This window comes from Zonotrichia albicollis, chromosome 6 (assembly GCF_047830755.1).
Source record: "Zonotrichia albicollis isolate bZonAlb1 chromosome 6, bZonAlb1.hap1, whole genome shotgun sequence".
Lineage (NCBI taxonomy): Eukaryota > Metazoa > Chordata > Aves > Passeriformes > Passerellidae > Zonotrichia > Zonotrichia albicollis.
Genome location: NC_133824.1, coordinates 34,484,308 through 34,499,075, shown reverse-complemented (window position 1 = coordinate 34,499,075; position 14,768 = coordinate 34,484,308). Strand labels below are relative to the sequence as shown.

The 14,768-nt window shown below is 40.1% G+C and overlaps 1 long non-coding RNA gene across 1 annotated transcript in view; it reads left to right on the top strand.

Moving 5' to 3' along the window:
• Positions 1 to 13,365, top strand: part of LOC141729253 (uncharacterized) — a 148,684-nt gene extending 135,319 nt beyond the window's left edge. Inside the window, exon 4 of the long non-coding RNA XR_012580640.1 lies at positions 13,345 to 13,365. This is a non-coding gene — a long non-coding RNA (uncharacterized LOC141729253). The remainder of the gene's footprint in view (positions 1 to 13,344) is intronic.
• The last annotated feature ends 1,403 nt before the right edge of the window (positions 13,366 to 14,768 follow it).

Here is a 14,768-nt window from a genome sequence, read left to right as displayed (position 1 = left end):
TCACAAAAGGCTTTACAGACTGAAGAACATCTAGAGAATCAAACAAATCATGCTAACAGAAGAAAATCAAATATAGAGAGCGCCATATAGAGGAGCTGTATGAGTGCCTACAGCAGCACTCTGTATGTACACAGTGTCTTTTAGCTGACAATTGCAACTTTCAATGATCTAGGACTCTGAATTAGGGACACCTTATTCCTTTCTTTCATCTCAAAATAACTGAGTCAGAAATACAATCCACATTACCTGTTACAGCCAGTGCTTCAAACCAATGTACTGCATTACCTTGAAGTTAAAGCAGAAGAGATGAGAAAAAAAAGACCTGGAGAGATAAAAGCATAGAGAAAGCAGGGGATTTTTACCTGAAATATGAGCAAAGTTATTGATTAGGTAGAAGTACAGAGCAGAATCTTGGAGAAAAAGCCTGATGTATTTTGCTTTCTTGGGGAGAAGATGAGACAAGAGTGCACCATAATCCCAGAACTCCAGAAATGTTAATTGGTGTCTAGAGAAGCAGGAGTCAGTGGGGTACCCCAGCAACAACATGGAATGGAACTCAGATGATTTGCTTTAAAGAAGTAGTTGCAGCCACCCAGAAAGCAGAATGGAAAGAACTGGTTACTGGAGCCTAATGCATCCTTCCTGGCTCTTATTTCTGAGATTATTACTATACAAATTATTATGCATTACTGTTTGTACAATACTCTGGACATGTAAATCTCTGTTTCTTTGTAAGTCATATGTATTATTAATGGCATAATTCTCACGAAACCAAACATCTTTATTCTACTGGGCAAAGCATGTAGAAGTTAACAACCAAAACAGTGCAGCATTTCTGTAACAAAACAATGCCATTCTTCTCTTTGAAATGAGGCCAGGTAGTAATCCCAAGTGAAGCTGAAGTACGTGACATGGGAGGGTGAATATCACTCACGCTACCATGTCTGTGTGCAAGAGAGACAGAAAGTGCCATTACGTCCACTTGTGCATGAAATCCTATTCAGAATGTTTCAGTGATATGGATGGGAAGGGCAAACCTGCCACCTGGGATTGCTTAATGAACATTGTAATTAGCAGCACCAATTAACTAACTGTTAACCTGACAGAAGACAGCGCAGAAACAGCCAGTCTGCCCACCTGTGTTGTCCTGGATGCTGTTTTAAATCCAGGAGCCTTGAAGCATATTAGGACTTTTATTTGTGGTTGGAACATGATGGCTAGATGCATTTTTCCTAATGCATCTATCTTAAGTGGAGTACCACCACTGCCTTAACAAAACAACAGAGCAATCAAAACTTAGTAGTTTGCCAGCAATTTGTGGCAAAAATTAGTTTGACAACACTTCTGATCAAAGGTAGATTTTTTTTTTTCTCCCTATCTCCTACTTCCTCCAGGGGAAAAAATAAAAAAAAAATTAAAAATTCTAAAAAACCCAAAGGCATATAAATAAATAGAAAAATAAAACACAACAACCTAAAGGATATTGAGATCCTATGGGTCAAAGCTTTATATGAAGAGGAAATTTTAGAAAGACCAGACCAGGCAGAGATCCAGTATCCTAAAAGTGACTATGGCTTTTAAGAGCACCAGAATGGAAGATAGTTCTGGACCATAAAAAGAGTGGTAAGAAATTATATTCCTGCACTAGGTGCACAGAAGGAAGTGTTGATCCACAGGTCACCATGGAAAAGCCTCACCCTGCACTAATTGCCTGATGACACTGAGCCCCTACCACTGCCCCATCATTGAGCCCAGCCTGCTGCTGGGACCTGCTGTAGGATTTCCAAGGCCCTCTGATCTTTGATGCTTCTTAGACCAAGGTCCAGATTTTACAAATCCATTGTAAATGTAGATGCTTGTCAGCATACTTGAAACAAATGGCTTTACTTCAACTACAGCTAACCACAAGCAAATTTCACAGTAGCTACTGCCATAGTATGTAGTAATCAGGACCTCTGCCATGAAGGAATTAAAGGATCCAGCACTTTATGAGAAAGTCATTTGGGCTTCCACCTAACTTGCTCCAGATTTTTAGCAAAACACAAATCTATTTCTGAATTAAAAAATTATAAAATGCTGGCTGAAATAAGTAGACACAGCAACGTTAGCTGTTAGATGTTAGCAAGAATTAAATAGTTTTTCATTTTTCTGCAGTTCCTAAGTCTTTCTTCCTTAAATTTTACTCAGACACACACTAGTCAATCGATTAGCAGAACTGTGCTCCTCCACAACTTGGCTCCACACAGCCACCCCCCACTGTTCTACACATCTCTTCACAGCTGCTTCCCATGCTCCAGGCACCACATCCCTCTCAGAGTGCTGCCAGCTTTAGCAGTCAGGATGTCTGGGTCCAAAAGTGTTGTGTTTCTTTATAAGCCAATAGACCTTCAGTGCTTCTGTGAGGTATTCCAGTGAGTTTGGAGTCCCTGTATGAATGTCACACACAGAAAAAAAAATGCAACTTCTCTCTGAAAACAGTTACAAGCAGAGCAGGAAGATGTATAACATTGAGAAGGAGAGAAAATTTAAAATTCAGTCTACATAATGTTAATTACAGTCTCTTACCCAGTTTATTTAGATTATTTCTGACTTTGTTAACACTATGTAATGGAATGGTCTAACATTAAGTTTAAATTTGGCAGACATTCAGTGGTACAAAGGACTAAAATCACCATCCCAGAATGTTCAATGCATTCTGATATTCCAAATCTAGTTCTAATTATATGGCAGGTATATTTGTACTCTGCTGAATTCAATGTAGCATACAAAACTTAGCTGGCTGAAAAAAAACTACATTGGTTACCAAAAATAGCTTAGCTATGGCAACAGAGGTGTCAATTTCAGTTAATTTGCACTTTACCCAGGCAGTCTTTGCTGCACAAGGATCACTCTTTCTGAAGCATCACTTATAGAGAAAATGTGGTCCCGGGAAATTGGTCCAAGGAGAGCTAGAACAAAACACAGATGGAAGAGTCCTGACTAGGCAAGATTTTGCATCTAAACTGATAGACCCACAGACTATTGGTGGGGAATCATTCACTCTTATCCTTTACAGCAGCCACCACCTACAGCCCAGCTCCCACTCTCTGGGCCTCTCTGTCTTTACAAAGTCAATAATGGGATGTGGCCTATGCCATGGCCCCTCTTGTTCTGATTCCTGATCCACCTCCTGCATCTATCTAAAACTCTTCCCAGTTCTTCATGCTACACCACAATCTGACCATCATGTAGTCTTCTCTGAGGTTTGACTCCTGGTTCATTCAGCAGCAGACATTCCTGTTCTTACTGTTAACAAGCCTCAGTCTGAACACATATATTTTCACTGAATCATGACAGAAAGCTGACACTAGACAATTCCTCTGGAGGCTCTTACATTGGAGACTTCTTCTGAAGGAGGAAGGTGGTGCAAATAGCCCATATCCTTCAGGAGGCACCTTAGCAGGCTACTTCCTCTGACTGCTTCAAGCTCCATTATACCTGAAGTGACAAACTGCAAGTGAGTCTTCAAGGATATCAAGAAAAGCTAGCACCTTCAACTGGCACCAAATTTTCTCAAAGTGCCATAAATAGATGCCTTTTGTTTGACTTGTTCTTAGGGGTAAGATGACATCAATGAGTTTTACAGAGGTTAGAATTCTCTTATCTACCCTTCAGTATCACTATATGTCCTATATAAGAAATTTCTATTAGGGAATGCACATCATCATGTTATCTGATTTTACCCACAGTAACAATAAAACAAAAGTCCAGACCACCTAACTATGTGCCAAGAGCACATCACTACTTATCTTTTCTATTTTACCGTGTAAGCCTGAGATTCTTTCATTGCCTAAAGTACTTTTTACAGCTTATCTAGCTTCAAATGTGCTTTGAAATACAAACCTACGGCTTTGCAATAATGACACTTTCACATCTTCTGATCACTTTTGGGAAATCAAAACTGAAAAGCACATTTGAATGGCAACTTTGGGTCATGTGCCTATGCAGTGGAATTCTTAGCTGAGGCTTCAGGATGTTGAAAGGCACAACAAAGACAGAGGAGGTGTTCCATTTTGTAAGATGTACTTGGAGGACAAGAAAGTTGGAAATGGCATAACACAGTTATTCGAGGATAAACTGTTACATAAGAAAGAGGCTTTAGCAAGGAGAAGCAGCAAAATTTAATGCAAAAGGCTAAGAAGGGATATAAACTTTTTGAAGTTTTTCTCTGCATTCTGAGCATCTCAGGTCAACAGATCACAAGGTATCGTGGACAATGGATATTTTCATTCTTCATTCCTACTCAGAAAAGGAAAGGAGACACATTTAATTTGTCCAGTTTTACACAGCTATTGACAAAGGGAGAAGAAGACTCCAACAAAGAATCCACAGCATGATGAGAGAGCTACAGGCAGATTTTCTTGACTCCAGATATGGTGGTGTCCTTCACTAGGTATCCCTCAATTTTTTTCCAAAATTTCCATTTCCTGAAAACATCAACTGCTTGCTGCGAAGCAGCAAAAATTAAACTTGAAATGATTGAGATATGTTTCAGGGAACTTTTTTAAGGATTCATACAATTAAAGTCTTCTGAAAGTACTTCAAGATGAACTTCCATTCATGGCTTGAATGCAAAGCAATAAGAGTTTGCATTTTTAAGTGGAAAAATGAATGGCATCTTTTGTAACTAACCTCCTCATTAAGTGTTTCACCTTCTTCCTTTGGCCTTCCAATTCACTAGTTTACACTAAGTTAGGCTTACAGTACAGCACAGTTGAACAATCTGTATTTTCATCATCTTCCATTGGAACTCTCAAGGTCAATCTACTAATCAGTTCATTTTTCTCAGAGATCCACAAGGGTTGATTACCCCAAGGGCATCACTAATTAATATTCAGGTTTGAAATAGAAGACAGTTAAGTTTGATGCTAATTAAAGCTGGAGAGTTTCATCCCCAGAAGCCCACAATGAAATCAGTTTTAGTGTTAGAATGTGTTTTGCACCACCTATTTTTTTCACTTTTACTATTTCAGAAATTCCTTCTGGAATCAAATTGCCAGACCTCTCTTCTGTCCAGTTTAATGGCCTGAGACATATTTGTTTAGTTTTAAAAATCTCTGCTGTTATTTCAGAGGTCATCAGACACCTTACACATCTTCATGCAATCTAGAGGGACATTTGTGAACATCCACCAATTTCTGCACTTTAGATCACTTGCAGAACATAGAGTCTGCTTCATCGTGCAGCCTTGCCCTTCACAGGAGATCTTAGTGAGCATGAAAGTGTTTGGAGGATGATAGAACTTTTCTTTGACCTCACTCAAGCAAAATTTGTTATGATGTCCCTGATACACATCCAAAGTTCACTGAAGACCTCTTCTAAATCCTGTCAATTCGGTGGGAAGACTACCACCTATTTAAAGTGACTTCGGCTCACATTTTACAAAGACACGAGAAAATGAAGCTTTATATATTGCTAATGCATGTTCATATTTTTGGATATCTTTACCTTATGGAGTTCCTGCCATTTCTCATTTACCCCCAGATACACAGAATAATTAGTCTCGATACACTTCAGGAACTATCAATAGCCTATTAACTTGTCATTTTCAGATTTATACACAGGACACTGCATCACCCTCACTGTCACTGACGTTTGATGTCCTGCTATTTTCTTTTCTTGATAGGGCCAGGGTCTCTGAGGGACAAAGGATTGGAAGTAATGTGCTGCACCCATTAAAGTTAATTGCATGCAAACATTAGAAGCCAGACACCCATTTCAATAATGAAATATGGATAAGAATTTGCTGAAAGCCATTTATATTAAATTATATTTATGATAATATTTAACTTTTTGGTATTAAATATTTAGTGCCCTTCTGCTTCCCCAATATGATGCACCTTAAAACTTCCATATTTTTGACAGAATGGCAGAAAATTGAACATGTTGATTATTACCTTCAATGCTCAACTTTGAACCAGAGATGGACAAATAAGTCAGAGCTATGAGCCCCTGCACAATGCAGCACTGGACTAGGTGCCAACAACTTGTGGCCAAATGCAGAACATAAAACTTCAGAGACAGATCCAGACTCACTTTCATGTTACAGCCAAGAAACCAAGATAAAGCTTGGTGCCACAACAGTAGCACCATTTATCTCAACTGGGAGCTCTTACCATAGTAGAGTCAGGATTGCCCCCTGCCCTGCCCCTTACAGAAAAAAACCTCTCCTTCATTGGCTTTTTCCTTTGTATTCCACAGTAATTCATAGGAAAAAACCCAACAAAATATCTAAGGCAATTGCGCATTTTGGCTCATCTTCTCTTTCCGATTTAGGTAAACTTGATATTGACTTCTGCTTCCTGGGTAGATAATGTGGGGACTCTCTGTGTACCAGCTGCTTCTGCTCCTAATGATTAAAACCAATAGTTCAGATTATGTTTCAAAAAACAGCAAAAGAGATGCTTCAGCTGCTTATAAGGGATAGACTAGAGTGGGATCAGCAGCTATGGCCTTGAAATACTGGCCTCTGAACAGCCTGGAGTGACAATATGATACACAGAGAAGCACCCAGCGGCTGGTTGTGATCAAAATCTCAAGTGAAACACCATGGAAATTAAACCCATCTTATCGCTGGCAGTACCAAAGATTATAGAAGGCACATTCACTACTCTACACAGAGGTGCTTAGTTCTTGGGATGAAGAGAAATTAACCACAGAAATATTAACTGTCCAGGGACATGGATGGTACTTGCCCTCTTGCTAAAGAAGTGTATTTGAATAGATGGCTGAAAAGTTGGCCAGAGCAGCTTAATCATGCCTGTGGCAAATAGTCCATGTAATTCATAAGCATCTATGCATAATGCACATTTAATTTCACCTAAATGCAAAAATACTGTATATGATTGAGATTAGTTCCTCCCCCATTCACTCACACTAAAATGGGCTGTCAGGTTTCTTCTTCTTCTCTCCAAAGACAAAGAAAAGCTAGATATAGCTCTAAAGAGCAGTGCAGTACATTTTTGGAAGTATCCATCATGCTTCTTCATTTGCTCAAGGAGAGTTTAGACTACACACTCAGTCATTGTCAGTGATAACCAGAGGAGCAGCTCTGTTTCTTTTCTCTGCATTCAGCCAAAGTTCGTGGATGAAAAACAGGTGCTTGAAGTTGGATTCAAGCAAGTTAGGCCAACTGGCAGAGTGCACAGCCCATAGAGCTGGCAGTTCTGGTGCAGCACCCAAGGCTGCTGATATAAAAGCCCATTTGGTCAATGCTGTGCATGAGTTGGGTTCCTCAGTTTTCAATGGCAAGCTCTCACAGTGCTTCATAGGAAAATCCAGCTTGTGAAGAAAGCTACAGCACATTAGTTCAGCTACAGGGGTTATAGCAAATGCACCTACCAGTCTTCAGCTCTGTACATGAGCTTCCCAGAGGATGTGAAATTAAGTTCTTAGTCTTGGTCTCTATCCTCAACATGTTCAATGGCTTGAGGCCAAAATAAGCTAGAAGCTAGGCACCCAGAAAATGAGAAACACACACATGCTGTGTTTTAAAAAAAGCTTTAAATGACTTGCCAACTTCCTAATAGAAATCTCCTACAAAGATTTTTTTTCACAATAGATAAAGAAAAGGAGAAGCGAGCATAACATACAGTCTGTAATATGTCAGGCAGCTGCCAAGTGACAAGAATTTGCTTTTCTTCCTGACAGTCCTTGTCTTATTGGCTGCACATTGCTTAACATCTCCAACACACAACAAAGGCATCTTACATGAAATGATTTCACGTCCTGTGTAAGCCAGACTCAGTGCACAAGCATGGCCCATGCTGTGCTGTCAATGAGGCTCCATACGGAAAGGTACTGCTGCTGCATCATGAAAGCACACACTGTGAGACATAAAAGGACAGCTAAGATTTCAAGGGCAAGTTTGGTCACATCTACGTTTCTTGTGCAGGTTAAGACCCCGTTATCCAAGCTGTCCTAGTTATATTGACCAGATGGTGCAATGACCTAGAGTGAAAAGGTGAGCAAACACAACACAGTGTGCAAATCCACTTGTTTGGGCCTGAGTGCTACCTAGGCCCCTGAGCTAGTATAAAAACATAACCTTTAATAATACAACATTTACTGGTTTTTGGTTAGGAGAATTCAGTCTTAATGTTATTCCTGTTTTGTGTGAAGTTTTCTCAGAAGATGCTACCCAAGAATGTGAGCTGAAAAGCAAGTTCTCACTGATTTCTGTGGAGGCAAGGATAGATCTCCTGTGAGAATGACAATCCCTCAAGCATGTCAATCTGTTCCATAGGACCTAGACCCAATCCATGAAATCATTACTCTCTTGTCCTGCTTGAAGAGGTGCCTCTTCAAGCACAGGATAATGTTGTTTGACTGAAATTTAGCTTGGAGGGTACACACTCTGAATGTTACTGCTGGGTAGGATTGGAACTTCCTGTTTCTCTGAGATTTTCCTTTGTACCATCTCTGTAGTGTGTCATTGTGTTCATAGAGCAGCAGGCAGAAAATGGCCTGGCATCTTAGGAGTCTACAAATTCTTACCATAGAAATAGCAGGTAATAATTATGCCTCTGCATGTCCTGGGGCAACTGAGTCCTTTTTCATAGAGGAAAAAAGGTAGTACATTGTCTGGCTGTGTAAAGAGTTTTGTGTTGTACTGACAGCACGTTAAAAATAATAAGAGGTTGTCTTTCAAAATTGGAATTTATTATAAGCATCTTCTTTCCATCCAGTAGTGTGGGCCTAGATGTTGAGCTGCCTTTCAGCCTGCAGCAGGTCGGAGATAGAAATCCTCATGCCCTTGGCCTCATCCTTAGAACCATCATGTTATGTCCAACTCTTCTGACCAGGTTCTGCCAGATTCTAGCAGCTTTGTAACTTTGCTACTGCATATTATTTTCTCACTGGGTGAGTGCAAGAGTGCTGTAATTCCCCAGTCCTAGGCTGCTAGTGTCCAAGATCAGGCTGAGAGCAAATGATCAGCTGTAGGCTCAGCATTTGCAAAAGCACAACCTGAGCTTGTCAGGGTAGCAAGTTATTTTGGCTGTGAGTGGCTCATCCTGGCAGAAGGAATGCCAGTCATTGAAGGCTGGTGACATTTTTCCTGCCACTATCTACAGATGCTCACTTGTTATGAGTACAAGTTGCACTTGTCTCACGCTTTGTAGCTATCAGCCATTTTCTTGGATTTAGGTGAAATGGTGTGAAAAGGGACAAAGGTTCATGGTGTGGGAGCAGCAGCTTAAGAAGTAGTTTTGATGCCTGCCCAAACAGCCATTAAACACAATAGAAGGGCCAATTCAGAGCTGGCAGAGTATTTCAAGTGCTTTGAGTGCACAAAACTGTGATGGAAGTGACAATCAGATGATGCCCCAATCATCTTTTCTCATTGGAAAAAGCTTAAATGCACAGTCATTTTCAAGAAGATAAAACTGGCTTAAGAAAAAAAAGGTTTTGTTTGAGGGCTTAAATGGTGTACTGAACAAGTCAAAACAAATTTTAAAGCAATTGTTCATAGCCAGTGCTTGTATTAGAAATTTCCAGGGGAAAATGCAGCATATCAGGAAGGCAGAAAGCATTAAAAGCATAGACATGACCTTAAACCTCTGTCAAGAAGCTAAAGCAAACTTTTAAGTGTCATACCTGACATAATTCCATCCTTTCATGAAAACTAACCCCTAAATAATTTTGGTTCCCCCAGTCTCCAGAAATGGATGAGAAAGAAAAAAAGGAATTTTTTTAATTCTCAAAATAAAATTATGCTTTCTGATCAGCCTACAAAGATTTCAGACCCAAATGTTTTTATACTACCACTTTAGTGTTTCTAAAACACCTCATAATTTGACTTGATTATCCTGAAAGCCTATTTCTTCAGACAGCCTCATCAAGCTGGGCCTTCTAAAACTATGCCTATTCTTCTGTTGACTCTGGCAAGGTATTCCTGAAACTGCTGCCATCTCCACTGGGCTTGTCCAGTTGTCACTGTGGGGCCCTGGCCAGTGAATGGCGAAGGAATAGATGCCCCCACACATCCTTTGTCTATGTTGCTACAGGCACAGCTGTGGATGAAGCACACAGCAGGGATAGGCAAGATCTCACTTGATTTAATACAGCATTTTTATGGGCAGAAAAATATTCTCATGTAAAAATGCCTTTGGCAGAACCTCACCCTGCAATGCCAGTTCTCTTTTCCATCCCCTCACATCTCAAACAGCTGTGGTGCTTGCTCTAGTGTTACCCTAATGCCAAAAATGTTTGCTCATATCAGAGAGATTTTAGGGATACAAGCAAGTGTGCATGTGTTCATGTAATGATTTTGAAATATCTTCCCACTATCTGTGGAAAGGGACCCAGAAGAAAAGATTCAGAATGTCTGCAACAACTGGCTGTATTACTCAACTTTCAGGAAAAACTAAGTGCCAGAAATTCTCTTCTTCAGCACTCTACAGATCTCTCCTTCCCACCCCGTATCACCAAAATATGCTTAAAGGATCACACTGAAATTTTGCAGGATAGTTGGTGCTCATTTTACAGATTTAATAAATTAAAAGGCAGATCCAATGGACTGTGGGTCTGCTAATATCAGATGTGAATTGCTGCAAATACACATGATAGATCTGGCTATTCTGTGATCATTCTTTTCCCAGAACACAGGCCAAGAACTGAAGTTAAATGGCCAACCATGGCAGTAGTGAAATAAGAGTTTGTCAAAATCGGTAGAGATTGAGCTGAGCTAAATAAAATACATTTTATGGCTTCAAGCAATAGCCCAGGTTAGAAAAAAAAAAAAAAAAAAAAAGGACTGCATTTATTCAACAAAGGACTTGTATTATTGCTAGTGGATATGGAGAAAATAAGCAGTACAAAACTGCCTGAGTCTCTGGTTGTCCACTGTTGAACTGGGTTCTTAGTCATTTAACTCAAGGTGAAGTATTAATGACCTTGATCCAGGGAAGCACTCAATCACATTCCTAACTTTTGGTTTTATAACTAGTCACATTGGAATCTATTGTACAGATCCCATACTTAAAGGTACACATAAGTCTAAGTATTTTCCTGCCTAAATCTTTCAAATGAGGAGCTAATATTTATAAACAGGAGGCAAGATGAATAAAACCATAAAGTGATTCAGACCAGGCAAAAATGGAGACCAATAAGTGCAATTGCAAAATTTTTTTCATTATGAGAGGAAGCACAGAGGCACTAAAGTAACTCAACTCAAAATTCTAGATACAAACTTAGATATTGTACATGAACTATGATACTGACTAACAATGTAGCCAAAGGACAGCTTTCCCCAAAAGCTTGGACACAGTATTGCCACTGAGAAAATTAATTTAATTAGATTAATTAGAGTATGAAAGTCCCCTTGCAAACATGACTACTCACATATACAAAAATGCAATTATTTTGTGTTTAACTGACAGGGGAAATTTGTGTGTGAAACTAGCAAGGAGAAGAGCTATTGCAAAACAAACAAATAACATGGGAAAGAGCTAACTGCACAGATCAATGCAGCAAAGATCCTGTGTTCTGTCTATGACTCAAGGAATGAAATAGAAAAGTTAAGAGCTCACACCGTGAGCTCCCAGCAGTGTGACTGTTTATGTGCAACAAAAGGACTAAATAAATACAAGGAAATGGGGAGAAAAAGGTTCCATCAACAATTTCTAACCATACGTTTTTTAAAGAAATAACCTCTCATGGAGCTTTAGCTCCACTTACTGGCTGTAAATTAAAAAGTCCTTATATATACTCAAAGGACAGCTCCCAAATAATTTTTACTGCCTTCAGTCTGATCTTTTTCTTCTGAGCTCCCCTGACTGACCTTGGTGCAGCTTAAATCTGAGACACAGCAGTCAGAAGAAGTCGGTGAACTCTGCATTCACCACATTCCAGGTGCTCTGAACTCCACTAGGCTGCCCAGCTTCTTCCAAGTGGGTCTGCTCCTGGCAAGGCTAAAAGGAATACCAGGATCTGGAACACAGCAGAGGCATTGAAGAGTGAATGTAATTGTGATTCTTGAAGGAGAGAGATCATGTACAAGTCTTTGTAGAGTTGCAAGATATGAGTATTTATCTGCATGAAGCTGTGGCCCTACCACCTCACTGCCAATGTCTTTTTAAACCTACTACAAAGGATGTCTGCTTTATATCACAGAGCCGTGGAGACTGCTATGCTTATCTGGCTTGGCTATTCCTCGGCATCACAACTGGATTTGCAGATTGAGTTACTTTAATCCTCCTCAGTCTTATCACAGAGTGCCTGTGAAGCATGTGAGCACATACACTTAGGCAGAATAAGAAATGCCAAACATAAGATGAGCTGCAGTGTCCAAATGTGGGAACGGAAATAGCTGGAATTCACTGACTTACCCATGCACTAAGGCAAATGGCAGACTCTGTAGGAACAAGTACAACAGTACCTATAGATAGCTGATCAGACAAGAGGAGGGCAGCCTGAACTTATACCAGCAATATTCAGGGGATCTCAGCAGTTTCCCATTCAGGCACGGGAAAGCACACGTAATCCATAGAGTTACAGAGGACCTCAGTAGCAGAAGGGAGAACAAGACATGCTGTGAGTGGTCCATTTAAGCACATTGCATCACCCTAATTAAATCCAAACAGCAAACATCAAAAATTCCTTACAGAGACAGAAAGAAATCAAAGGTGGACTCATAAAGGCATCAGGCAACTGTCTGCCAAAAATATATTCATTCTACCCATAATATCAGATCTTCATCAAGAGGGGAAATAACGTTCTCAGCCAGTCCCCTGTTCTTCAGTACTGTAGATTTTGGACATATGAATAGCTTCACAGCTGCCAATGTTCACAAACTTTTTGAGCATCAGCAGGGTGAAACAGACTGGGGGTTTCCCTACATATTTCCCAGCTATGACCCAATTCTTCTGGGAAGAATCTCAGGAGTGTGAATTAATCACCTGCTGTTGTGCTTGCTCACAGTCATGTACTTCACCCAAGTGCCTGATGCCTGTCACAATGGACAGATTGCAGTGGTATGCCAGGCAGTGGGTAAGGCAGAAGCACAGGTGATAGAAAACTGTTTCTGTGATCACTCTGAGTCTGCAGGGAGTCAAGGCTATCCCTTGACCTGCTCATTTGAGACATAAAATGATGCAGCACAACTATACTAGCAAAGCAGTCATCTTTGGTCAGAGTTAACTGAACCCAACATGACCTTACTTTAGCTTATTTTCTAGTGTAGAAAAGCCCAAAGGCATAATGCATAACATACATTAACTTAGAAAGGTTACCTCTTCATTTAATCATACATTTCATTTATTGCTCAATTAACATACCTCATGCATTTTCATCCCTCTATTACAGCTGCAGTATCTCAGACCTGGACCTGTACAGCTCAGCTCTCTGTGAGGCAGTTACTGTTATCTACTCAGGTAAATCATTTTCTTTAGTACAGGCTGTCAGCATCTATCCTTTCAAAGGAGATGATAATTTATGTGGTATTTTATGTATGCCAGGTATGTACCACAGCAAAAGCACCCCTTTTTGTCTCTTAGCTCCCTGCCTGCACTAGGGTTGAAGATCTGCCAGGCTGTGCACATGTTCAGGATCCAGGATGACACACAGATCCCCATCTCAACAGTCTCCTGCTCATCAGGGTCTTTGGTCTCTATGCACCAGATAGCACCTTACTTATCATGCCCAAGAGTAAGAACTGCAACATAGCAGTTTAGAAATTCAGAAGGAATGATCAGGAACACCATAAGCAGACTGTGTCTCTAATAGATCAAATTTTCTCTGAGCACAGGGTGAAAGATTTTGTTCATTCCTACAACAGTTTTCCATCATGACTGTATACACAATAAATCAGAGACACTCATGCAAAGAGCTCCCCAGGCACTTCAGTCCAGCCCAGACACAATTACCTACATCTTATACAGTGCTTCTGGCTAAGATGATCACACTGCTTTCAGGACAAAAATCAGTATCTCCAGGTAGAGTTACTACCCTACCTATGTGTAAAAACCTATTTAGTGGGCATGCAGAGAACTCAGTCCCATGCTCCATTGTCATGTAGGTTGCAGATTTGTGTTGCTAAGGTTCTCCATGAAAAGTATTTGTAAGGCAAATGAGTCACAGCTTTTGTGTGCAAAGTGAACTCTGTAAACAAAGACTGGCTTTAGTGCAGCTCTCTTTTGCCTCTCCAGATGATGCCCATCCAACACTTCACATTCTTTACTAGTTCATACACAGAACAACTGGTGCCTTCACTGTTTGTCACTGTAAGTACCTGAATCTAAAAAGCAGTGCTGCAGAAAAGATTAACTAGTTTCAAAACACAAATACTGTGTATCCATCCTTTTGGAACACGACTTTCCATATCTATGAATCTTCCGCATCTGTCTTCTGTTGTAACTAGGCATCCCAAAGGGGCAATAATTAGCATTGACTTTATGCTTTTCAGAAGGCTGATCAATCATTTTATTGGACTATATTTATCAAGAAACTTATCACTCTTACAGATAGTCATGATACAGGTTGACTTAATTGGTCCTTGAATGTAAACACTATCACCATTGGCTAATTAAGAAACTACCCCTTGGTAAACAAATCTCTATAACACATTCCACATGCTCCCAATAACAGGTGTAGCAAGTGAAGATAAGAATTGTTTATCATTCTTTTTTCTGATCTTCATACAGCCTTCCCCAGGACAATGCCTGGGAAAGTTGTGTGTTGCTCTCTGTGGCCAGAGAGCTGCTGCTACAGTCTTCCGTATCTAAGAAACC